This window comes from Nansenia antarctica (genome assembly GCF_963989245.1).
Source record: "Nansenia antarctica genome assembly, chromosome: 18".
Classification (NCBI taxonomy): Eukaryota; Metazoa; Chordata; class Actinopteri; order Argentiniformes; family Microstomatidae; genus Nansenia; species Nansenia antarctica.
Window position 1 is genome coordinate 5,878,573 of NC_137691.1, and position 26,176 is coordinate 5,904,748.

Here is a 26,176-nt window from a genome sequence, read left to right on the forward strand (position 1 = left end):
AGTGCCGTAGCCTCTTTGGGGAAACTATAACCCAAGGTACAAGCGCACAGAACTACTTAATGTGAAGAAAACTTAATGTGAATTAAGTTTTAAAAGTATGTATGTACTTAGTATGTACATACATGTATGTACTGTATGTACAAAGGAAGACGTTTGTTTTAAATTAAAACTAGCCAATAAGGCAAATCTAAGGTTTTGATTTTTGTAAATGAACATCTGTATTTGTCTGTTAATAACGACAACACGGTTATACTGTTCAAATGATTGATGTCTTTTCTTGGACATTTATTTTTCTGATGCCAAGTTGAGAAACTGTGCTTCTACCACTAGGCGGTGTTATACACTTTGTCATTTGTAAAATATACAATAATGCCTGCACTTTATTTCAATAAAGAACAATTAAACGAAGGATCTTATTGTGTGTCATTTTTTAATAACTTCATTGGTGCATAATGTGCTACAGAGTTGCTGAAGACAATTGGGCAATACATATAATAAAAACATAGTTATACACATATCACTCCATTAGTCATTTTTATATAGGTTTGTGCCACACTTTCTGATGTCATCAACAAAGGAAATTAATTTGCAATTGGGTTAGACATCTCATCTTTGACTTCAACATTGCAATTGTAGCACTTATTGCATTTATTGAAACTGAGGAGACTAAAGAAAGTGTCTGGGCTGGTCCCCGCCCCATGTGATGCCCAGACGGCGTTGAGGACGAGAGAAACACACAACTCTCCTAAGTGTCCCGGCGTGAAGAAGCAAAGAGATGGAAAAGAGAAGAAAACTGAAATGATATTTATAAAACAACAGTTTATGAGATTGGGGATATCTGACACGTGCTGCTGACAACTGACTTCAACTTCCACCTGCTGACCTCCGAGACGAGAAACGTAAAGTTGTGCATTTGATTTTTTTTTCTTTTTCTTAACGTCACTTTAACGTGGTGAAATGTTTTTATTTTGGGGTGATTTCGTGAGCTTAGAATGATAAGGTTCTATCTCCGTTTAGAATGATAAGGTTCTATCTCCGTTTAGAATGAGAAGGTTCTATCTCTGTTTAGGGCAGTTCAGAGATATTGAGCGTCAAAGTTTTTACATTCCATTATGTTTTGTGAGATGGAACCATTGTATTTTATGAATTACTAACTAAGAAATGTCAACATTTTTAAAATAACACCACACAGGCATTAATAAACACCTAATGGATCAGAATATGTAAAAAACTCAATTTTGACCATGAGTGGAGATAGAACCTTATAATTCTAACGTCACGATTTGTCGGAATACGTTTAGGACCTGCTTTATCTATCGTAAAGATAGGCATTTTGTGTGCTATGTAGAGTTTAACATGACGAATTGTCAGTATAATAGACATAGGGCTACTTCTAGCGATTCCTGGTAAGTTACAGGTGTTGCTTGACGTAGCCTACATTTTTACTTGACTTTACTCCAGGTAAATGGGTCAATGTTGATGTTAAATCAAGTTTGCCTTCAGTTATTCTTGTGTCTATTGGTAAATAGTGAGTAATGTCCTCATCCTGTCTTCCTGCTGAATTGTTTTGTAAACAATGATAGACCTCTTGGCCCAAGAGGTCTTGGGGGTTTTAAAACATCAAATTGATAACATTCTACACATTCTAAACGTAGCTGATATAGTAAGTAAGTAAGTAAGTAAGTAAGTACATTTTATTTATAAAGCACCTTTCGAAACAAAGTTACAAAGTGCTGTACAGTGGACATCACATAAAAACAATCAGGTAAAAACAAGTTCACATAGGGCACATAAGGGCATAAGAGCAATAACACAACAAGAGATAAAACAAAACAATGACCTATAGAAGTGGGTCAGGTGAAAATGTCATGGAATAAAGTGCAAACAAAACAGGTGTGTTTTTAACAAGTTCTTAAAACAATTAACGGATTGAGCATTCTTTATCGACACTGGGAGGGCGTTCCACAGTGTGGGAGCCACTACTACAAAAGCTCGGTCACCCTTGGTTCTGAGGTTGGTCGAGGGTATGACCAGAAGGCCCTTGTCCGAGGACCTGAGAGATCTCACATTGGGCTTTGCCTGTAATCATTCCGAGATATAGAGAGGGGCCAGCCCGTGTAATGCCTTATAAGTTATTAAAAGGATTTTAAAATCAATTCTGGATTTAACGGGTAGCCAGTGAAGAGCGGCCAAAACCGGGGATATATACAGTATACAGCACCACCAGTCATTCTCTTGACTTCCACTTCTAAGTAGGCTAGGTTAGGCCTACCGGTACTCATTGTTGATCTGACAGCTAGACTGTATTCTGTTCAGACCTCTCCTGGGTGTAAGGAGGTGGGTATTCAGACCCCCCCTGGGTGTTAGGAGGTGGGTATTTAGACCTCTCCTGGGTGTTAGGAGGTGGGTATTCAGTGGCGGTCTCTGGAGAAACGAGCAGCCTAGTTTGGTATTCCCCTCAGTGCCAGCAGTCAGCCATCACACAATGCCGACTGTCCGCCTTTGTACCTTGACCGCACTGTGACTGTGAGCCAGTTTGAATATGCCATTTGAATGCAGCTCAATGCTCAGTGCGCTAACGGCACTATTGATGCAGGTCGCAGCCTTCTTGGGAATGACACAGCTGAGTCTTTAAAAAAAAAAAAACGGTGCCAGACCATGTCGCCTTTTCATCCTGCTCTCTCTCTCTGGGAAGAAAGGATAGGCCAAAAAGCAGGCAGGTGGTGATGACGATGTCCCAGTGATGACATCTGTGTGTGTGTGTGTGTGTGTGTGTGTGTGTGTCTGTGTGTCTGTGTGTGTGTGTGTGTGTGTGTGTGTGAGACGAGTGTGTGTGTGTACTGTATGTGTGTGTGTGTGTGTACTGTCTGTATGTATGTGTGTGTGTGTGTGTGTGTACTGTATATATGTATGTGTGTGTGTGTGTGTGTACTGTCTGTATGTGTGTGTGTGTGAGAGTGTGAGTGTGAGTGTGAGTGTGAGTGTGTGTGTGTGTACTGTCTGTATGTATGTGTGTACATGAGCGTGTGGGTGCTCGTGTCCCTCCAGGTGTCAGGGTAGAGTCAGCAGCCTACTGGTTCGACTGCCACCAGTAAGGCAGGAATGTGTAGGGTATTGACACAGCCAGCTCTGTGCTGCAGCACCCTGCAGGCCCCTGGGGAGGTCTCAGTGTCTCTAGGTCCCCTTTCAGACCGTACAGACTAGAGAAACCTGAGCCGCTCGCTCTGTTCGTTTCTCTCCTCTCCGACCCCCCCCCCCCCCACACACACACACACACACACACACACACACCTTTCTCTACCATCCTTACGAAGGGATCAAATTGGCATTACACAATTTAGGTAATCGTTTTTATGTTTTCAGGTTTTCTCTCAGTAGGCAACTATTCATTTTTGTTTTTTTATTCGAAAACTGTCGATTAGGGAGTCATGCACTTCCACAAAATTACACTCACACTCACACTCACACACACACACACACACACACACACACACACACACACACACACACACACACACACACAATGAACCAACCTGACAGGTGAAATGCAACGCCTAAGGTCATTGGTGCACGCAATCACATGACCAACTTCCACCACTCCCAAGACACCTTTCCCCTCACTCCGCCCCATGAAACTCTCTCTCTCTCACACACACACACACACACACACACACACACACACATACAGTGTCAGGTATCGCAAGGTTTTGCCACAGGAGTGTGACACATCGGAAGTGTTGAAAGTAAAGGCAGAGCGAAACTGGGAATGCCATAAAATAGTAAATAAAACAACTCTAACTCGAGGACAAACTAGAAAAAACTAGAACCTAAAAAAGGTGAGTTTCATGTCCGGGTCTACAGTATGTCAAGGTTACTCTTTTGAAGTATGAAATTACCATTCCTGTGTGTGTGTGTGTGTGTGTGTATGTGTGTGTGACCCTGTGTGTTTTACAGTACACCTGAGTGTCATAGAAATCATTCGCTAACAGGTGTGTTTCTCTGAGACTAACGATAATACTGTGTGCCTGCAGTGTGTTCCCTCAACATGTTTCTTGAATCAGACTTTGTCCCTTTGTGCCGTCTGAAACCACGTCGGTCAATGGAGTTTGATGGCTTTGTGACACCTGATCACCTGGTTTCAGCTGATGTGCCAAGTCAGCTATGAAGGAGAGGCCTGTGTTGGTTTCTGACCGAACCAGCTCTGTCAGTGACTCGGCGTTTAATGAGTCTTTGTTCATCTCAGGCAAAAATAATCAATGATCTTTAGTTGTTGAGGTTTATCACGTATTTTAGAATGTTTTTCAGTTTGCCTGCCTTTCTTCCAGTCTTCCAAAGGTACTATCAGAGGTTTTTTAGAGGTACAGTAGCAAAAGTTACTGTAAAAAATAAATGCTGTCATGTTGATTGATTGCTATGACGTTGACCTACTTAAAAGAGGAAAGTTATATCCTCTTTGTTGTCAGTTTGTGCAGACAAGTGATCCTTATCCTTATTCCAGTATGGCTGCCTGGCACTCCTTCCATTCACTTATTAGCACCATGAAGTTGGCCCATACTATTGTTGCAATCCGTTAAAGGATCAGGTGGGAGTTTCCGCTAAGTCCCCAGGGGCTAATGTAATATGTTGGGCAACGCAGACCTATCACTTGTAATGTGCCCTTATCTGGGTTTGTTGTGGATACGGAGTTGCTAGGGAGAACATAGAGGAACGTGAAGGTTCGAAGGTCATTCTAATAGAGAACTTCACATCCGGCAGTCTAGTTGACTGATAGGACATAGCCTACTTCCCCCCAAGAGGTCTATCATGGATTTACAAAACAATTCAGCAGGAAATCTGATAGGATTGCCTCAGGTGAGACTGGACCCCAGGATGAGTGAAAAGACATTTTGTACTTTTTGTACAAAAAAAACCCCTCCAGTGTATGTTCCTCGTCTTGCCCTGTTTAGGATGTTTATCACTCACGGTGAAAGTGTAGGCTGTAGATACTAACACCCCAGATCAGTATTCATTACTGTTCCTGCTTCCTTTAACTTGGAGAGAGGTGGTTTTAAGGAATGGCTCAAGAAATTTTTCAGAGGAATTACAGTGGAATGTTGTCTGTCTGTCTGTGTCCTGATACACATGAAAATGATGCATTACCACTGCAACGCGCACACACACACACACACACACACACACACACACACACACACACACAACCACACACACAACCACACACAGACAGACACACGTCCATTACACTTTATCCCATTTTCCACTGAACACATACCTCTAAGTTGCAACCTCCGGCTCTCAACCAATATACACTTCATAAGCCAAGGTCTAAGCTTTGGCCTGTTTTCTCAGTGAAATATGAAGGCAGTGTGACGCCAAGTCTAAAAGCATCCATGTGGCTGTCTTAAATACTGTCTTTATGAGAAGTTAATGTGATGTCTCTCACTGGGAACTTGGCAGATACCTCGGTGGCTTGGAGTATTTTCTTGGATGTCACGGTTTGTGGACAGGAAATGTTGAAGATTCTTTTGCATTTTTCATTTTGATTATCTGACAAGCAGCATTCTCCTGCTGTGTGTGTGTGTGTGTGTGTGTGTGTGTGTCTCAGTCTGTGTGTGTGTGTGTGTTTGTGTGTGTGTGTGTGTCTCAGTCTTAGTCTGTGTGTGTGTGTGTGTGTCTCAGTCTGTGTGTGTGTGTGTCTCAGTCTGTGTGTGTGTGTGTGTGTGTGTGTGTCAGTCTCAGTCTGTGTGTGTGTGTCTCAGTCTGTGTGTGTGTGTGTGTGTCTCAGTCTGTGTGTGTGTCTCAGTCTGTGTGTGTGTGTGTTTGTGTGTGTCTCAGTCTCAGTCTGTGTGTGTGTGTGTCTCAGTCTGTGTGTGTGTGTGTGTCTCAGTCTGTGTGTGTGTGTGTGTGTGTGTCTGTGTGTCTCAGTCTGTGTGTGTGTGTGTGTGTGTGTGTCTGTGTGTCTCAGTCTGTGTGTGTGTGTGTGTGTGTGTAACTGGTTGTACGTGTTCAACTCTGTTCAAAATGTTGCGTGTGTGTCTTTGCTGGGTGGCGGTGATGTCATGGTGGTGTAATACCAGTCAGGTACACCTCAAGGCCTAGGCAGAGCTAGAAAAGGCCATTGTTGTCGCGCCCTTCTGGTGTCATTGATTATAAATGTATCTGTAAATGACTTGTACAAATAGGCATAACATGTACCGAAGGTGGGCGCTTGTATACTTTATAATAAATGAATTCTTGGAACTCAGGAGGGTCCCTCCCTTCGTGACAAATGACTGTTTTAGAGGCTTATCAGCCAGTCTGAGACACTGTCTGTTGGAAAGCCCAGTAACTATAGCAACTGTTGTATGTAGTACATTTTAGGCATGTGGATGTTCTGCATGTTGTTTAACCCCACCCTACTCTAATTGTATGCTTTTGAACAACAACGACAGATAAAATGCACCCCTACTCACTCCACCACTTATCTGTTCAGAACAGGCCCCTGTCTACAGCCCAGAAGATGTTATGCTCTGATTCACACAATCATGACAGCATCGCTGCTGATGTTCTGGGTACTTGGTGTGAAGTCTGAACTTGCCCACTTGATCTTGATGGCAGAGTACTGTATGTGTCTGTTCACTCCTATAATCATACCGTGTGGTGTGTGTGTGTGTGGTGTGTGTGTGTGGTGTGTGTGTGTGTGTGTGTGTGTGTGTGTGTAAGCTCATGGTACCAGGGGAAGGGTACTTCTCCTAAGGCGTGTTCCCAGACAGAGAGCAGGTGGCACACAGATCAATGACCTCATTGGGGGGTGGGGTGGAGGGGTGGAGGTGGGGAGGGGCGGGCGGGTGACAGTCTCTCTTTGTACAGAGACAGTGCAGTCATTGAACCCTACTCTTGTCACTCTGCTTATTACGGAGCTGTCAGGGAGGGATCCGTGTGAAATAAACTAGAAATCCTGTACAGACATTATTGGATAATACACTATCTTTAAGGCATAAACACTGGCCTTCATTGCACATGGCACAATAATAGACATTGATGTGTGTCTTCCAACTGGCATGAATTGCAGGGGAGGCTGGTTCATTAGGGGCAATTGGACAATGCCCCACCAAAGGGAGAAGAGAGAGATTTTTTTTCTATGACTTCTAGACAGTGTTGCTTCTGAATATCATAGTCCAATCAGCTAGTGTTCTGTGGAGTATATCATAGTCCAATCAGCTAGTGTTCTGTGGAGTATGTTCCAATCAGCTTCAAGTCCCGCCCCTTTCGGGGCAACTTTCACTCTACGCGAAATTGCACTAGGCTGTTCTCGTAGACTTGCATGTAAAATCTATTTTGGTTACTTCAGGCCATTCGGTCATTTGTCTATGGGGTTTTGGGACATGCACAAAGAATCGTACGTGCTTACGTCATGTCCGGCGTAGCTTTAGACCTGCTTCACCATCGCTATGGCGGCTAGTAATGTTCTGAACAACTCGGTTGAATCTTTAAAAGAAACACCGTTCAGCCGTCGTAGCAACCAGGAGAAATTAACAGTAAAGGAATTAGGACCACCCAGACCAAATTTAATTATAAAGCAAGTTTATACAAAGGCAGGGAAAATGGGAAAATCGTATAACCGAGGATTTAGGAGGATTTCTTTCTGTAAACAAATTGAACAAATGGATTAGAAGGAGGCATCTTTTGTTCCCAACTTGAGGATATTACAACTGGACCTATTACCGAAGTCAAACTTCGTTTGTGGTCGCAATCTCCGCGGCTGTTAGGCTGCTACTGTTGGTGTTTTGCGAAGCCAGAATACACAAACTCGACCTGAAGGTAAGTGAGTCAGCTAAGATAAAAGCTACTTCAAACATTTAGTAATATCGTCAGCATGGTACGTTTTCTATTGTCGTCTTTTAGCTTGTTTGTTTATGTATTCAGCACACGCACACACACACACACACACACACACACACACACACTCACTAGAGGGGATGAAGAGGTCTGTACAGGGGGGTAGGGGGGATGAAGAGGTCTGTACAGGGGGGTAGGGGGGATGAGGAGGTATGTACAGGGGGGTAGAGGGGATGAAGAGGTCTGTACAAGGGGGTAGAGGGGATGGAGAGGTCTGTACAGGGGGGTAGAGGGGATGGAGAGGTCTGTACAGGGGGGTAGAGGGGATGAAGAGGTCTGTACAAGGGGGTAGAGGGGATGGAGAGGTCTGTACAGGGGGGTAGAGGGGATGGAGAGGTCTGTACAGGGGGGTAGGGGGGATGAGGAGGTATGTACAGGGGGGTGGAGGGGATGAAGAGGTCTGTACAGGGGGGTAGGGGGGATGAGGAGGTATGTACAGGGGGGTAGAGGGGATGAAGAGGTCTGTAGAGGAGGGTAGAGGGGATGGAGAGGTCTGTACAGGGGGTAGAGGGGATGGAGAGGTCTGTAGAGGTGGGTAGAGGGGATGTAGAGGTGGGTAGAGGTGATGAAGAGGTCTGTAGAGGTGGGTAGAGGGGATGAAGAGGTCTGTACAGGGGGGTAGAGGGGATGAGGAGGTATGTACAGGGGGGTAGAGGGGATGAAGAGGTCTGTACAGGGGGGTAGGGGGGATGAGGAGGTATGTACAGGGGGGTAGAGGGGATGAAGAGGTCTGTAGAGGAGGGTAGAGGGGATGGAGAGGTCTGTACAGGGGGTAGAGGGGATGGAGAGGTCTGTAGAGGTGGGTAGAGGGGATGTAGAGGTGGGTAGAGGTGATGAAGAGGTCTGTAGAGGTGGGTAGAGGGGATGAAGAGGTCTGTACAGGGGGGTAGAGGGGATGAAGAGGTCTGTAGAGGTGGGTAGAGGGGATGAAGAGGTCTGTACAGGGGGGTAGAGGGGATGGCGAGGTCTGTACAGGGGGGTAGAGCTATTCTCATGCTAAAATCAACTGTAAATCCAGATTTTAAAGTTGATATTCTTCCCCGTGGAGCATGCCCCCATAACCTGTGCCCCACCCAAAATGTTTAGCACCAGCCGCCACTGATGAATTGTCTGTAAGGTTAATGATTTACTGTACTGTACATGTATATCCCTTAAAATAAAGTCTTAGGGGGTGTTCTCACTAGCTTCACTTGAAACGGAGTTTAGGATAAAGTTCGCTTTGCTCTGCGTCGTTTGGAGCTGTGAGAACGCGCATTCGAAGTAACTCCCGGAGCAAATACCCGTCGGATGCTCCGTTTGAAAAGGGTGGTTTCGCTTCGGTTACAAACGACGCATCCATCGCTTTGCTTCGCTTCGCGTTTGGTGAGAACGCTGCTCGAGGCAATCCATAGGAAAACAACAGCGCAGGCGTGTTGATCTGGACAAGAGAGGGACAACGGGCAATTCTACATTTTTCTGGCCAATCAACTACCACGTCTGTTGCCTCGATTGCATATGTTACTTCGTTTACATGAAGGGCTGTGAGAACGCAAATCAGAGAAATAATTTATGCAACAATGTTGCGAACTCCTCCACTTGCTCTGGGTGTCGATTCAGACTTTCATGTGAGAACATGACCTTAGCCTTTCTTATCTATGAACTGAAAATGTTTCTGATTGATGGATGATTAATGTTGGCATATAAGCGATATTGTGGTTTTGTCCATATGTACAGGTGTGTGCAAGGGTGTGCAAGGGTGTTATGATGTCACTGTACAATGTGTGCTCTCCGGCCAGTGTGGTCGTCCAATGGTGTGTGTGTAGGTTTTTGAACTCTTGGGGCCCTATTATGCACTTCTTAACTTGCCGTCTTAAGTCTTAATTAAGACGCACCGCCAGGTTAAGACCTACCGCCACCCTTATTATGCGCTTCATACGCGCTACTGCTATTATGCAGGTGTCGATAGGCGCCCACACATAAGACGTAATACTCCCGTGCATATATTACTCATTGTGGGAGTGTTCATATGTTAATGAAGTGCACTAGGCGCCCCTGCTATTATGCGATCTGACTTTGCTCCTAGCGCTAAGAAGTGGTTTGAAAAGTTCTTAAGTTTAGACTTCATGCACGTTTTGAAACACGAGCGCGCCTCCGCGGTTTGCGCATGCATGTGGGCACACATGAACACGCACGTGGCTCCACGGCAAGACGTCAATTACGGGCACAGTATAAATGCTTTATTTCAGAATGGAGAGGCCAGCGCTGTACAGTATGTTGCCTCCGCATACTGTGCACATACAGTACGAGCATGCCGTGCGTAATATAATGACATCAACATCTGTCATTCCTGCAGTCTTCCAGCGACCCCTCTGTAATACTTCTCAACTCACAAGCGGAGGTATTGCCGTGTTTATTCAGAAAATAATCATGCACGAGCTTGTTACTTTCTTCTGCAGAGAAGCGCGCTGACCTCCTTCTTAGGACTTCCATAATAGCATAGCGCTAATGACTCAACGCAGCCGGTTCTTAAAGGGAATGGCACCTGGCACGCTGATTGGGTTGATTGAGAAGACGCCCAAAACACACCCATGACTAATTTCTTTGCTTAGCGCCGGGTTTTAGGCGCCCACTACCGCACGCATAATAGCAAAGTGGCCTTGACCACGCCTCCACGTCTTAAGTTTAGATCTACCGCCTCGTCTTATTGCTTAAGACTTATGAAGTGCATAATAGGGCCCTTGGTCTCCTAGCTAATTGGATAACCACACACAGTGGGTGAATTGTGACTCTTCTATTTATGTAGATTTCATACAAAAACAGGTGATGCTTATTGTCAAAGGTTTTGTAATGCAATGCTTAACAAACGTGTTTGTGCGGGTCTGTGTGTGTGCTTGTGTTCCAATAGGAGGTAGAGATGGCAGGCGGTCCTCCGTTCAACAGGAAGTCATGGGTGTCCCAGTCTGTACGTGTCACTGCGCGGGAGATGTCGTTGCTCGGCGGTCGGGGCAACGCCATTGCAGATCGCTTCTCCAAGTAAGAAATGTCCCCAACTCCTAGTTCACTACCACCTCCTAGCTCACTACCAACTCCTAGCTCACTACCTCCTAGCTCACTACCTCCTAGCTCACTACCTCCTAGCTCACCACCTCCTAGCTCACCACCTCCTAGCTCACTACCTCCTAGCTCACTACCTCCTAGTTCACTACCTCCTAGTTCACTACCTCCTAGCTCACTACCTCCTAGTTCACTACCTCCTAGCTCACCAACTCCTAGCTCACTACCTCCTAGTTCACTACCTCCTAGCTCACTACCTCCTAGCTCACTACCTCCTAGCTCACTACCTCCTAGCTCACTATCTCCTAGCTCACTACCTCCTAGCTCACTACCTCCTAGCTCACTACCTCCTAGCTCACTACCTCCTAGCTCACTATCTCCTAGCTCACTACCTCCTAGTTCACTACCTCCTAGCTCACTACCTCCTCGCTCACTACCTCCTAGCTCACTACCTCCTAGCTCACTACCTCCTAGCTCACTACCTCCTAGCTCACTATCTCCTAGCTCACTACCTCCTAGCTCACTACCTCCTAGCTCACTACCTCCTAGCTCACTACCTCCTAGCTCACTACCTCCTTGCTCACTACCTCCTAGCTCACTACCACCTCCTAGCTCACTACCTCCTAGCTCACTACCTCCTAGCTCACTACCTCCTAGCTCACTACCTCCTAGCTCACTACCTCCTAGCTCACTACCTCCTAGCTCACTACCTTCTAGCTCACTACCTCCTTGCTCACTACCTCCTAGCTCACTATCTCCTAGCTCACTACCTCCTAGCTCACTACCTCCTAGCTCACTACTTCCTAGCTCACTACCTCCTAGCTCACTACCTCCTAGCTCACTACTTCCTAGCTCACTACCTCCTAGCTCACTACCTCCTAGCTCACTACCTCCTAGCTCACTACCTCCTAGCTCACTATCTCCTAGCTCACTACCTCCTAGTTCACTACCTCCTAGCTCACTACTTCCTAGCTCACTACCTCCTAGCTCACTACCTCCTAGCTCACCACCTCCTAGCTCACTACCTCCTAGCTCACTACCTCCTAGCTCACTACCTCCTAGCTCACTACCTCCTAGCTCACTACCTCCTAGCTCACTACCTCCTAGCTCACTTCCAACTGCTAGGTGAGTAGGCTAATGATTCTGCTGAAGCTGAGGCTGACAATGGCAGTTAGGATGTCTTTCCTATCTTTCATTGACATTTAACATGTTTGGCATTACAACAGATCCATTTGTCTAAGTAAGTGAATAATCCATCCACCAGTCATAGCAGGAAAAAGTAATCTATGCTCAGGCAGGCCTGGGGCCATTGGCAGTCGTCGTGCTAGAAGAGAAATAAATAAACACAACGGGTGACTTTTTCCCAACATAATTCCTGCAGCAAAACAATACTATAATAATTGCGGGGGACAGTTTTGTTTGGAGGGGACCTGTCCCCACTGCACCCCCAGTCTCTAACACCCTTGTCAGTGGGTCTCTCTCTTGCCTCCTTGTACAGAAATGGACAATGGCCACATTCTGCCTGTTAATATTTACCCCTCTGTTAGATGCTCCATGGTGGAAAATTCAAAGATCAAAAGTCACATTGCTACTATGCTGTTACTATATAACTGGATGTCTTATCTCCCACTTATACAATGCTATCAACATTGTCCTATTTCTTACATGTGCCAACCTCACATGGGCGTATGTTGCCTCAACACAATCTTGATATTCCAGTTCAGTGTCTTTCATTTTCATATTGTCAAAAGACTGAGAGAATTATTATGCAATTTGTCATGTCACTTTTGTACAAAGCCTTTTCTATAGAGCGTATATGGACCTGTTTACTTTTTATAAATGCTATGTTCATAATTGTATGCTCTCGAAGAATCCAATAAACAAAGTAAAAAGAAAAAAGAGACAGAATTAGCGACTGTATACTGTTGGTTCAGTAGAGAAGGAAAGTCAAGGTGAAAACAGAGAAGGGTGATCGGTTGTGGTGTTCTTTGGTCACTCAAAAACAAGAAGTACTCTCAAATCAGCTGTAAGTGCAATTATGTTTCATGCATGAATGAAACTCAGGAAGAACACAATACGGGCTACTTTTGTCAGGGAGAAAATCTTTTAACAGTGGCTAAAGTTCTTTAGAGAACAACAGAATATCATATATTCTTGGATTAATGGATTTATCATTTCAATACATGATACATGATTCAATACATGCTTAGGTCTATTCACCTCTTGCGCAGAAAAAGCTTTCTGGTTAACTTTGTGCACGATGTTCCATGACCAGCAGAGGTCAGCGTTTCTTCCTCTCTTCCTCTCCTGCAGATACCAGAGGGCTGCTGAGGAGTCGAACGCAGAGAAGAAGAAAGCAGTGAGTATCAGATCGCCACACAGAAAGCCCTGTATTGGGAGAAACAGGATGTGACATCCCATCAGAGACATACTCATGGATAAGACTGACTCTCCCTCTTAGATGTGGCTCTCTTATTTTTTAGTCAACTAAATAATGCTAACTGAAGCAGCCGTGCCTGAGTGTGTTAGTCCACCGCTCTCCCTCTCATATCACTGTGGAGCAGGAGGCTCTGTCTGAGTCACATCAGTTCTGTCTGAGAGAGAGAGAGAGAGAGAGAGAGAGAGAGAGAGAGAGAGAGAGAGAGAGAGAGAGAGAGAGAGAGAGAGAGAGAGAGAGAGAGAGAGCCTTCAGAGATCTACCTTCACATCCACACTCATTGTTGTCCTCTTGCCAGGGGGAAGGATACACACACACACACGCATACACAGACATACACACACGCATACACAGACACACACACACGCATACACAGACATACACACACGCATACACAGACATACATACACAGACATACATACATACATACATACACACACACACGCATACACAGACATACATAGACATACATACACACACATACACAGACATACATACATACACACACACACACACACACACAGAGACACACACTAACACAGACCCAAACACGCACTCACACTCACACACACTCACACTCACACTCACACTCACACTCACACTCACACTCACACTCATATACACACACACACACACACACACACACATTTATCCATACAGGTAACAGTATTTTGGAGGTTCCTCCCATTTGCTTCATTGTCGGTCTCTCTTTCTCTTTGACTACCAGCGCTTGTCCTAGTCAGCATGTAACCAGATAGCCCAGTTGTGGCTGTATACTGTAACCAGTATAGTGTGTGATGGGCGGCTGGTCCTCTGTGTCCAGCTGGGAGGCAGCTGGCCTTTGACCTTTTGTTAAACAGTGTGAACTGTCACTTGTGGAGCTGCCCTCTTGGATAAGACTGACTCTCCCTCTTAGATAAGACTCTGCACCTCTGTGGCTCTCATATTTTTAGTCAACTAAATAATGCTGACTGAAGCAGCCATGCCTGAGTGTGCATATCCCTGTGGAGCAGAAAGCTCTAAATGGAACGGTAAATGGACTGCACTTACATAGCGCCTTATTCCAAAACACTTCACGACGGCCTCCCATCATTCACCTGCTCACACACACATTCACACGAATGGCGGCGAGCTACCACGCAAGGCGCCTCATCAGGCCCGCTCATCGGGAGCAAATTTGGGGTTCAGTGTCTTGCCCGAGGAGGACACCTCGACGACACGTGGCCAGCCGGGGCATCGAACCGCCGAACAGCAGACCTTTGCGATCATTTAGACGCCGGCTCGACCTCCTGAGCCACAGCCGCTCTTGTCTGAATCACGTCAGTTACCCTCTGAGAGGACCTTCGGAGAGATCTGCCTTCCCATCCACACTCATTATTGTCCTCTTGCCAGACGGAACGACACACACACACACACACACACACACACACACACACACACACACACATACACAGTACACAGACATACATACACACACACACACACAGAGACACACACTAACAAAGATCCAAACACACACACACACACACACATACACAGTACACACACACACGCACACACACACACAGTACACACACACACACACACACACACACACACACAGTCTATGGCCAGCCCGCTTTGCCACTTATTGGCCACTTATTAGGATGCAGGCAGCCAGGCAGTAATCCTGCCCCAGCCGTCTAATCCTCAGGTAATTCCCTCTTCAGTTGAGATAGTTGGACAGTTGCCTTTGTGTCTGTGGGGCAGAGCTGGACTTGATAACGGGAATGAATGTATCGGCCAATGTCATGCAGCAGGAGTATAAGGTAATACTACCATTTTGCTAATGGTTCAATGGTAGGAAATGTGCTAAGAGACCCATTATTGGGTACATAATTGCCGGTGGAGAGTGTGTGTTATTATGATAAGCTCCGAACTTGAGTGCACATAAAACGGACCTACAGTAGGATCAGTGGCTGTCTGCCGTTGAGGTATTGCTGTGTGTGGGAGTGCTGCTGTTACACATTTTTGGTACACATGCTTAGATGTTACTTGGTACGTGGATGGGGCCTTGTACTGTTATGTAGTACAATGATTTTTTTCCTCTACTTTGAGCCGCATATGAGCTGTTCAATTACTGTTATCTGTTCAATTATCTGTTCAGTTATTGTTATGTGTTCAATTATCTCTTCAATTACTTCCTGTCAGAATGTGTGCGGAAGGCCAACATTTCTAAGGCCAACGGTGTCCTAAGACACTTTTAGGAGCTTGTTGTGTGGAATGTGTGTGGAAAGCCTACATTTCCACAACTTTGTTTATTGAAGTTTTCATGACAGTATGAAATCAGCAGTAGGTGAAGGCCAACATTTCTAAAGCTGCGTGCACACAGGGCCATTGCGTTGCACCGGAAGTCATTCATCTCAATGGGGCCGTTGCGTTGATCAGTTGCCTTGCTCTGCATTGCGTTTCTTGACCGTCAGGGTGCGCCAATCAGTCAAAAAAAATCAGCTTTTTGCGTTGCGTTGGGTCCGTTAAAACAACCGGAAGTAGTTTCTTGCCCAGAGCTCTCGCCTCAGATGTAAAATCCTCAATTTTGGCCGCCATTGGCTAAAATCTGTAATTTGGCTCTACAAGTGTTAATATGTCATTTTATGAAGTTTTTATATGTTTTCAGGCGAGAAAGTAACCGTATATATTCACAAAATGTGTCCAGTTTATCAAAATAACCCGTTTATATATCTGAACTGACGTTTTTTTCCCCACTTCTGTGGGAAACTTCGCTAGCAACACGAGTAGAGCTTTGCATCTGCATCGCACGTTGAAGTACGTCAAGTCCATCCCACCAGGTTGCGCCAGAACGGTGGGTCACGGTCCGCGGTGTGCACGCAGCTTAAGGCCAACGGTGTCCTAAGACACTTTTAGGAGCTTGTTTTTCCCATGGGACTGTATTGTCGTAATGACTGTGAGTTCCTGTCATGGGACATCACGCTGGATGATGTTTTTGAGAGCCAGAGAATCTCCAGTTGTTTATACACATGGTCCTTACTTACGGTCTCTCTGACAGATGCCAGGAGACACACACACACACACACACACACACACACACACTGCTCTTGTGTGTGCGTGCAGTTCCTCGCTCTGAGTGTGTGTTTTTGCACTTATCACATTAACCAACTGCCCCTCTGCGGGCGTCTGTGTGTGTGTGTGTCCGTGTGTGTGTGTGTCTGTGTGTGTGCGTGTGTGTGAGCCTGTTTTGACACGACACTAGTGTCATAGATGTAGGGCCATCCATCACGTTGTTGGGGTAGGAAGGGGAGAAAAGAGCTGTCAGATTTCCAGTTTGGAGTATTATAACCTAGGACTGTAAAAAAACATGTTTTATTATTATTAATTTATCTGCTATTCTGTTCTGGCTTCCACTACTCTCCTACTGATGAGTCAAACAGAGAGAGTTCGAGTGTGCGTGCGTGTGTGTGTGTGTGTGTGCGTGTGAGTGTGTGTGTGCGTGTGCGTGAGTGAGTGAGTGAGTGTGTGTGTGTGTGTGTGTGTGTGTGTGTGTGTGTGAGTGTGAGTGTGAGTGTGAGTGTGAGTGTGAGTGTGAGTGTGAGTGTGAGTGTGAGTGTGAGTGTGTGTGCGAGTGTGTGTGCGAGTGTGTGTGCGAGTGTGTGTGTGCGTGTGTGTGTGCGTGTGCGTGCGAGTGAGTGAGTGAGTGTGTGTGCACACGTGTGTTGGTTGCAACAATGTTGGTGCTGCCTGACATGAGCAGGAAGCTGACTAAAGACAGTTCCTGACCCAGATGGCTCAATAGGCAGAAGAAGAGAGATCACCATTCGTGTTGCAGATAGCATTGTCTTGTCGAGGACAAAGGGTCAAACAAGGTGATGCCGGTTGCCTTAAAAGAGAGACTTTACATTGATGACTTGTTTACCCATCCAGGAGAATGCAGTTAGTTAGTAAATCCTCTTTTGAGGAGATGTTGTGTGTACACTGATGTCATGCAATGATTTGACATTTTACAGAACTTCTTGCAGTGAAGCTCCACAACATGCCGTAAACCGAACCGGTAACTGAACACCTTTAATTTCCATGCATGTGTCTGGCCGGATTTAGATGCACAAAAATAACCACATCTTTAAGGTTTAAAGTTTCTTTTTTTTCAATTAAACCTCATTCAGAGTGTAAAAAACCCACAAAAAACCCAGAAGTACTAAACCACACAGGACCCCAGTCATCGAAGAGTTAAACTTTTTCCCAAATGTATCATTTCCTGCTTTCTGGTTTCCTCTGTAGTTTTTTTTTTCTCTCTCTCTCTCTCTCTCTCTCTCTCGCTCTCTCCTGGACTTGATGGGGGGTGGGCTAGTTCCTACAGGCAGAGCTTTTCTAACTGCGAACATCTGGGAGAGCTCTATCACTCTCCTTCAGCACTCAGACCCAGGGAAGGACTCCAGCCAAGAGAGACTCTCTCCCTGCCTGCCTGCCGCCTAGCCCCCGCCTAGCCCTACGCCTCGCCTCTCCTCGCTCACACAGGTTTCTCCACTTCTCTCCTTTTTCAAAAAAGCAGGGAACAAACTTTTCATTGTCTCCTTTCCTTTTCCTTTACTCCAGCTGGTCTCACAAAGAGAGTGATTGTGTGTGTGTGTATGTGTATGTGTGTGTGTGTGTGTGAGGAGTGTTTCTGTCGCCTTTGGGTTTCTTTCTCTTGTTTCCGTTGAGTTCTTGCCTTCTTCTTCTTCTACTTCTTCTTCTTCTTCTTCTTCTTCTCCTTCTCCTCCTGTTCCATGTGTGATGTCATTTCTGTCATGTGTTGATTTGCAGGTTGGTTGGGGTTTCTTTTGCGAGTTGCTAGATTATGGCGTGTGGCCATTGTCATGACAGTAGGAAGTAGAGTTGAGTCAGGGCTTTAAGAGGTCTGTCAGAGTTGGCTTGGACAACCACTGCTGTCTCTTGTTCACCATCTCTTCATCTTGAGGGGGGAAAAGCCAGGTTGGTTCTTTTTTTCTTTTTTTTTAATGAGTCTTGAATGTGGATGGCTGCCTTGTGGGCTGGTATTATGGTGGAAACCATTTTCGATGAGATCTCCTCAGCTCGTGAATGTGGCTAGACGTTTAATGGAGAACCGAACTCCCACTGCTCCCTCTCGAGCTTCCATGAAAGGAACACTCTGTTCACCGTGGTAAGACCCGCTTTATTAGTTCATTAGCTGGTTAGTTCTGTTCCTCTTTTTTCCAAAGGCCGACATTGTTTCGCACACACCTTTGCAGGACTTCCTCTTGCGGGGAACGGCCGTTGTTGGTTTACGAGAGGATCATCATTTCCATATCTTGTTGATGGAACAGATCAAAGCTGTTTATGTCACCCCCGTCCTGTAGTTACCGCCTCGGGCTACCCGTCCTCGCTTGCTTACTTGTCAGCAGTTCTGTTGTTCAGTTCTTCTTCATGGATGGATGAGCCGTGGAGGGAGGGACCCCTCCCTGTGTTCTCAGGATAAGGTGAGGTTACCACAGACAGTGGAATGCGATTGAGAAAGAGGGTTCTCCATGTTCAGTCCTGCTCTCCCTCCACCTGGAGCCAAGACTTTCTCTGCCTCTGCAGGAACTCTGTGTGTGCCGCGCTTGCTGACTTCAGCAACCCGCTTCACAACTAGCTCGTCTTTCGTATGGGGGCCAACTCTGAGAAACAGCTGCTCATCTCATCGGCCTTTCGTCCACGTCAGTCACCGCTGTCCAACAAAGGTCTTTTCTCAGTTCCCCTGTGAAGACAAGATCCCTTTTTCTTTTCCCCCACTCCTCTTGTTGACAGAATTATGTATGAGCTTGTGATTTTTCCTGTGTTAATCTCTCTTTAGATTAGATTAGATTAAGAAACCACTGCAGTTTGAGTGCATGAATTAGGGTGACTTGATACTTTGCGTGACCCATTGGTAGAATGTAGGAACTTGTTCTAATGCGAGGAGCTTTCACTCTGAATGGACACTGTGTTAATCTAGGACAGCTGCTGATGACTGGTGTGTGTGGGTAATGACTCACTATGGCGTCTCTCTGCTTGTTGGGTCATCGCGAACGGTCAGAAGAATGAGAATAAACCGTTTTCTTTTGGTGTTAACGACTTAAGTTGTTACAAAGCTATTTTCACAGTCGATCTTGATTTGAATCTCCCTCTCTCTCTTCTTGTGGGACGGCCGTGGCTCAGGAGGTAGAGCCGGCGTCTAATGATCGGTGGTTCGATCCCCGGTTGGTCACGTGTCGAGATGTCTTGGGGCAAGACACTGAACCCTAAATTGCTCCCAAATGAGCGGGGCCGGCACCTTGCATGGTAGCTTAACCGCCATTGGTGTGTGAATGTGTGTGTGTGTGTGTGTGTGTGTGTGTGTGTGAATGAGAAGCCATTGTGAAGCGCTTTGGAATAAGGCCGTTTTAACGTTTTACCGTTCTTCTTTCTCCTTTCAGACGTTTGAGAGTCTGCCGTCCTCCCTGCGCTCAGGAGGGAGCCTGAGTGTCCTCAAGAAACGCTGGGAGCAGACCCCCGGGCCCCCTCGCCAGGACAAACCTTTGCCCCTGTCCGCCGCCGGCCCACCCCGCGCTCGCCTCACCCCCCCGGCCGTGCCTAAACCCAACCCCGTCCCTGTCCCCGTCGACCACCGCCCGTCGACCAAGTCTCCCGGACTCCTGCCCGTCTCGGGAGGTCAAGGCCCAGCCAACCGCTTCCAGTACCCCCCCCCTGCCCCGGCAGAAGTGGCGAAAGCAGCCGAGCGAGAAAGCAGCAGGGCGGAGAAAAGGATGGAGAGGAAGAAGGAGCAAGTGAGACAGAGCGAGGGAGAGGAGGACGACGGTCTTATGCAGAAGGCGGAAGACAGCAAGGCGGCGACCAGCCCCTGTTCCCCCCTGGAGAAACCCAGCGTGCCGCTCAACAGCCTGAAGATGATGTTTGAGAAGGGAGAGGGCTCCGTGGGCAAGGTAAGCCTCGCACACACACACACACACACACACACACACACACACACACACGTCCATTACACTTCATCCCATTTTTCCACTGAACACATACCTCTTAAGTTGCAGCGGCTCTCAACCAATACACACTTCATAAGCCAAGGTCTAACACACACACACACACACACACACACTTATCCATACAGGTAACAGTATTTTGGAGGTTCCTCCCATTTGCTTCATTGTCGATCTCTCTTTCTCTTTGACTACCAGCGCTTGTCCCAGTCAGCATGTAACCAGATAGCCCAGTTGTGGCTGTATACTGTAATCAGTATAGTGTGTGATGGGCGGCTGGTCCTCTGCATCCAGCTGGGAGGCAGCTGACCTCTGACCTTTTGTAAAACAGCAGACAGTAGCCTCCCTTTGGAGTGTAGTCATGCTAGCAGTCACATGCGTTAAGTACCTGAAGCACTCATGCTTCTGGAAAGCCCCAGTCTGTTCCTCCCAAGGCCTCCCTAAGGACCACTAAGCTCAGTGCACATCACTAACTACAGACAAGACAGAACGCCTGTTTGCCCCAGACATACACGCAACGCAGATGGTTAACCATTTATTTCAGTCTGAAACGGAGGAAAAAGTCCGTAAGGGGAGCAGTTTTTTTCTCCAACCGTCAGAGTTCAGCAATCTCTCTTCTTTCTCAAAGATACCTTCTTGCCCGGCATGAAACATTTATACAGGATTGCTTTTTATAATATAGTCAAGAAACAGTGCTGGGAGTTGCCTAGGAGATTCTTATCAGGTTTAGCTTGGAGGTGATGGGCTGTTTGACCCCTGTCTGAGCAGGCGGAGTTAGCACCTGGAGTTAATAATAATAATACTGATTGTTTTATGGCATTTTTTTATTGTTTTACCACTCCTCAGTTAATTGTTGGAATTTGGTGTTTTTCGCTCCAGGCACAGGGTCAGCCATAGTCCGCGCACCTGGCGCAATTAGGGGTTAAGTGCCTTGCTCAAGGGCACATGCAGCTTGGATTGGATTGAACCAGCGACCTTCCGCTTGCTAGCCGGCCTCTCTACCTATCGCTAGGCCCCCGGCCCCTTTGACAAACAAACAACGCTTCACTGACAGTGACTGACTGACCGACCGTGACTGAACGACATTCAATGACTTACAATGGCGGGAGTTGGCAAGTAAGTAATAGACATGTTTTTTAAAGATGACAAGAATATTTAGTCAAGAAGCTTTTAATTTCACCATCAGATATTAACAAATTGTTTGTCTGAGTTTTCTGCCTATAGTGACTTTTGCTGTGATATGATTGGACAATTTCTATTTTGGGGCGTGGCTTAGCGCTAGGTCCAGTGTCACCGCCGCCCCCCCAGATGATTTGAGACATTCTAGACAGGGTCGTTGCGTAGCGTTCACAGCGACATCTGATTGGTTGACATCACAGCCCATCCTTGGCACCGACACACAGCCCCAGTCTGTCGAGGTGCGTTTCAGTTTTCAGTGTTTTTCTAAATGGAATGGTAAATGGACTGCACTTATATAGCGCCTTTATCCAAAGCGCTTTACAACGGCCTCTCATTCACCCATTCACACACACATTCACACACCAATGGCTGCCAAGCTGCCATGCAAGGCGCCTCACCAGGCCCGCTCTTTGGGAGCAATTTGGGGTTCAGTGTCTTGCCCAAGGACACTTCGACATGTGGGCAGCCGGGGCTCGAACCGCCGATCTGCCAACCTTGCGATCGTTACCGCTACCTCCTGCGCCACAGCCGCCCCGTTTTCTGACCTGTGTCCGGACCGCAGGAGGGTGGTTGGATAATGTGAGAAGTGCAAAAGCACACACTCTGCGGGCGGGGGCGGGGGGCTCTGCTTGGGGCTCCTCCGATATTAGTAGAGATAAGTCACTCATTAGAGGGCATGTCAACAACTGTCCCTCTCAACCCCATTACTGCTCTACTCAACTACTCAGCCCCCCCCCCGCCCCACCCCCCCCCCCCCCCCCCCTTTCACTGCGCCGCCCCTCCTTTCATGTCCTCTCAGACCTATCTCTCCCTGACTTAACTCAATCACCCTCCACACTGCCCGTCTCTCCTTTACCCCCCCCCCCCACCCCTGCATCCCCCCCCCCCACCCCCACCCTCTCCCCACACACACACATAACAGCCCAGGGTCAGGAATGTACTTGCATTCCTCTGTGTCTTTCTCTTCAAAGCCCCACCTCTGGATCTTTACCTCTCCCTCTCTTTCTCTCTTCCTCTCTGTGTCCCATCACTCACCCTCAGTGAGGTATTTCCCCTCTCAGGCTGCCCCCCCCCCCTCTCTCTCTTTCAGCATCCCTCCATTTCTCCTCCTTTTGTCTGTACATTTCTGCTTCTTCTTTTGTGTTTGTCTCTCTCTGTCTCTCTCTGCTTTTCTCCTGTGTAATTACTTCAAGGTTTTGTAAACACTAAGACAATAGACGTTTGTTTTCGCTGTTTTTCCATCTTGTGTCTTAGAGACTGCTGATGCAAGGTCCAGTTGGGAGAGAGAGGTTGACAGGTTCAACTAAGACCGTGTTCGTTTGCCACGCCTTAGTGTGTGTGTGTGTGTGTGTGTGTGTGTGTGCGTGTGTGTGTGTGTGTGTGTGTGTGTGTGTATGTGTGTGTGTGTCCGTGTGTGTGTCCGTGTGAGCGTGTGCACGCATGTATGTTGCGAGCGTGTATTGCACGTGTGTGTGTGTGTGTGTGTGTGTGTGTGTGTGTTGTGTGTGGTGTGTGTGTTTATGAGACGTGCGCCTGGGCCAGATACGCGGCATCTCTCTTTGCATTTTAAACAATGTTTTATGACCGAGGCTGTTCCTTTCTGACTGAGGCTGTTTTACGACCGAGGCTGTGTGCGTGCATGTGCGTGCGAGCGTGCGTGGCCATACATTGCAGAAAGTCCCCTTTGGCTGTGAGTTCTCAGTGGCTGAGAGTTCTCAGAGAACAGTGATGGTGTTGTAGTAGTGAGTAGTAGTAGTAACAGTGATGGTGTTGTAGTGGTCGTCTTGCTGTAGGGGGGGTCACCTCTGCCATGACGGCCGTATCGCTGGGCTGCTGCTGACTCACAGACAGGGTCACAATGAGAGGGGCTCGTGTCAGTAGGGGGGTTGACCTCAATTCGTCTTGGGCTGGAGCCTCCCTCCCCATCTGAGCCCCCCCATCCCTGTCGGTTTCAGCTGACTACACCAAGCCGACCAGAACCGAAGCAGGGTTAACTGAAGAAGGGGGCTGTAATTGAAACCGTATATGACAGTCCATACTGTTTAATAGGCTTGGGGAGTTTTAATGGCCACCTAGTATGCTTGAACGATCAGGATGCCATACTCGTATGCACTGAAAAATGCAATTATATGCGAAGTACACGTACTCGTGCAGTAAACAAGTGTTTAGAATGTCGTACCCGATTCTGTGTGTGTGTGTGTATGTGTGTGTGTGTGTGTGTGTGTGTGTGTGCTGGGTGTGCTGGGTGTGATCGTAATCCACAATTATTGGCACCCCTGGTAAAGATGAGTAAAAAATAATAGAAATCTGTCATCAAGAAATAATTATTTCTAAACAAAACCATGTGTGCTACAATTGTTCTCGCCCCTGTATTTAATACTTTGTACAACCTCCCTTTGCCAATAGAACAGCACTGAGTCTTCTCCTGTAACGTGTAGTCAGGTTGGAGAACACAGAGCAAGGGATCTGAGACCGTTCCTCTTTCCAGAACCTCTCCAGATCATCCAGGGTCCTCGGTCCTCTCTTCTACACTCTCCTCTTTAGGTTTTCAGTGGTTTAGGTCAGGTGACTAAGAGGGCCGTAGCAGAAGCTTGATTTCGTGTTCAGTTAAGCATTTTTGTGTTTATTTGGACATATGTTTTGGATCATTGTCCTACTGGAAGAAACTATGACCACCCAGTTTTAGTTTCCTGGCAGAGCCAGAGGCAGCCAGATTCAGATTAAAAATGTCCTGGTATTTCATGGAGTTCATGATGCCAGGTACCCTAACAAGGTTCCCAGGGCCTTTGGTGGAAAAACAGACGGACAACATCACGGAACCTCCACCGTACTTAACGGTGGGGATCAGGTTCTTTTTTTCGGTAGAGCCATCCTTCTTTTTATGCCAAACCCACCTCAAGTGTTTGTTGCCAAAAAGCTCAATTTGTGTTTCATCTGACCGTAGAACACGGTTCTGTTTCATCTGACCATAGAACACTTCTATCACTCTCTGTCGTGGGCGGTCGCATTTTTTTTCCGTGTTGTTTTGTTTGCATTGCATTTAGAAATGCTCTTACTGTAACGCCAAATCAAATTCCTATATATGTATGCTTAATGTGTATGCATAAATGGCAATAAACGTTCTCATCTCATCTCATCTCTCAACACGGTTCATCTGACCGTAGAACACGGTTCATGTGACCATAGAACACGGTTCATCTGACCATAGAACACGGTTCCAGTCAAAGTTCCAGTAGCGTTTAGAATACTCCAGGCACTTATCTGTGGTGAAATGACAGGAAAGACTTTTGTCTGGAATGCCTTCCAAATAATTAGTTGTCTAATGGTAGTTTTGGAGACTTGTTGAGTCTACTCTCCTCTGTAATTCTCCAACAGTGATCCTTGGATCCATTTTTTTGCCTCTCTTACCGTCCTCCTCACTGTGCGTGGGGGCAAAATTCCTCTCCCAGGCAAGTTTGTAACAGTTCCAGTTGCTTTGAACTTTAACTATTGAGTGTCTCTCACCGTAGATATGGGCATTTTCAGGTGAGTAGTATGTTGTTATCGCCATTCCTTAACTTACGAAGCTCAACACACTCTTACCTCATTTGATTTGTGTCTCTCTACATCTTTCCCATGTTGATCTCTCAATAAGGGAATATGGCCTCTGTGTCACCTCATATTTGTACCCCAGTGAAACAGGAAGTCATGGATTACTGCTTCAAAGTTCCTAAACTCTCTGATCAACTTAAAAAAGGAAAATGTAAAAGGAAAAAATCTACTTCAACTTAAGGTTGGATGTTTCTAAGTTCTTTCAGTGTGACATTAAACTCATTTACTAAAAGGTGAAGTCTTTTTACTAATCTTTACCAGTAATTGCCAATAATTGGAGGGCACTGGGCATTCATACATGCACACAAACTCACCCACCCCCATCCTCTCTCTCTCTCTCTCCCTCTCTCTCTCACACACACACACACACACTCACACACACACACACACACACACACACTTATTCGCCCCCCCCTCGTCCCAGCTGTAGCTCCGTGCCTGCTGTGCACTGATGCCGTCTTACAGCAGTGATGATGTCACGGCAGTGGTATGCACGCACTCCTTACCCCCCCTGACACTGGAGGCCTACAGAACCCACCTCTTCCAAAACACACAGCAGCTCCTTTCTCTCCCTCTCGTCTCAGACACTCACAATGCTCTCTCCTTCATCCGGGTCCCTCTCTCATCACCTGTCCTTCTCCCTCTTTTACAAACACTCTCTCGAGTCGCTACTTATCTTTTGTCTTACCTCCTTTCACACTCCTCCTCTGTAACTGTCTCCCCCCTCCCCCCCTTTCTCCCGCCCCTCTCCTTACTCCTCTCGTAGACAAAGCCATACTGTAAGTCATGTACTGTAAGTCTACAGTCTTTCTTCTTACTTTCTCTGTATTTCTTTGTCTTCTTTCTTCTCCCGCTAATTTTCAAGCCTGCAAACTGTGACACTTTAAAATAATGTGAAAAAATACTTTCTTGTGAAATATGACAACCCTAGTTGACTATCTGTGCAGTATATTACAGTGGATCGTGTACATAGCCTCTATTGATGTAAACCAGCTCCTTACCTTCTTGTGATTTTATGCATCTATGCTTTTTCTAAAATGTGTTTCTTTTTCCTTTCCTAAACACCAGGGGAGCC

The 26,176-nt window shown here is 46.5% G+C and overlaps 1 protein-coding gene and 1 pseudogene across 3 annotated transcripts in view; one reads left to right on the forward strand and one right to left on the reverse strand.

The window, feature by feature from the left end:
• cdk4 (cyclin dependent kinase 4) overlaps positions 1–26,176 on the reverse strand; it is a 359,603-nt gene that overhangs the window by 188,319 nt on the left and 145,108 nt on the right. The gene's annotated exons all lie outside the window — the stretch shown is intronic.
• The window catches only part of LOC308173512 (LIM domain and actin-binding protein 1-like), a 23,389-nt pseudogene continuing 7,981 nt past the window's right edge, over positions 10,769–26,176 (forward strand). Inside the window, exons 1-3 of the transcript in view lie at positions 10,769–10,887; positions 13,222–13,267; positions 19,774–20,280. The product of the transcript in view is annotated as an LIM domain and actin-binding protein 1-like (transcript). The remainder of the gene's footprint in view (positions 10,888–13,221; positions 13,268–19,773; positions 20,281–26,176) is intronic.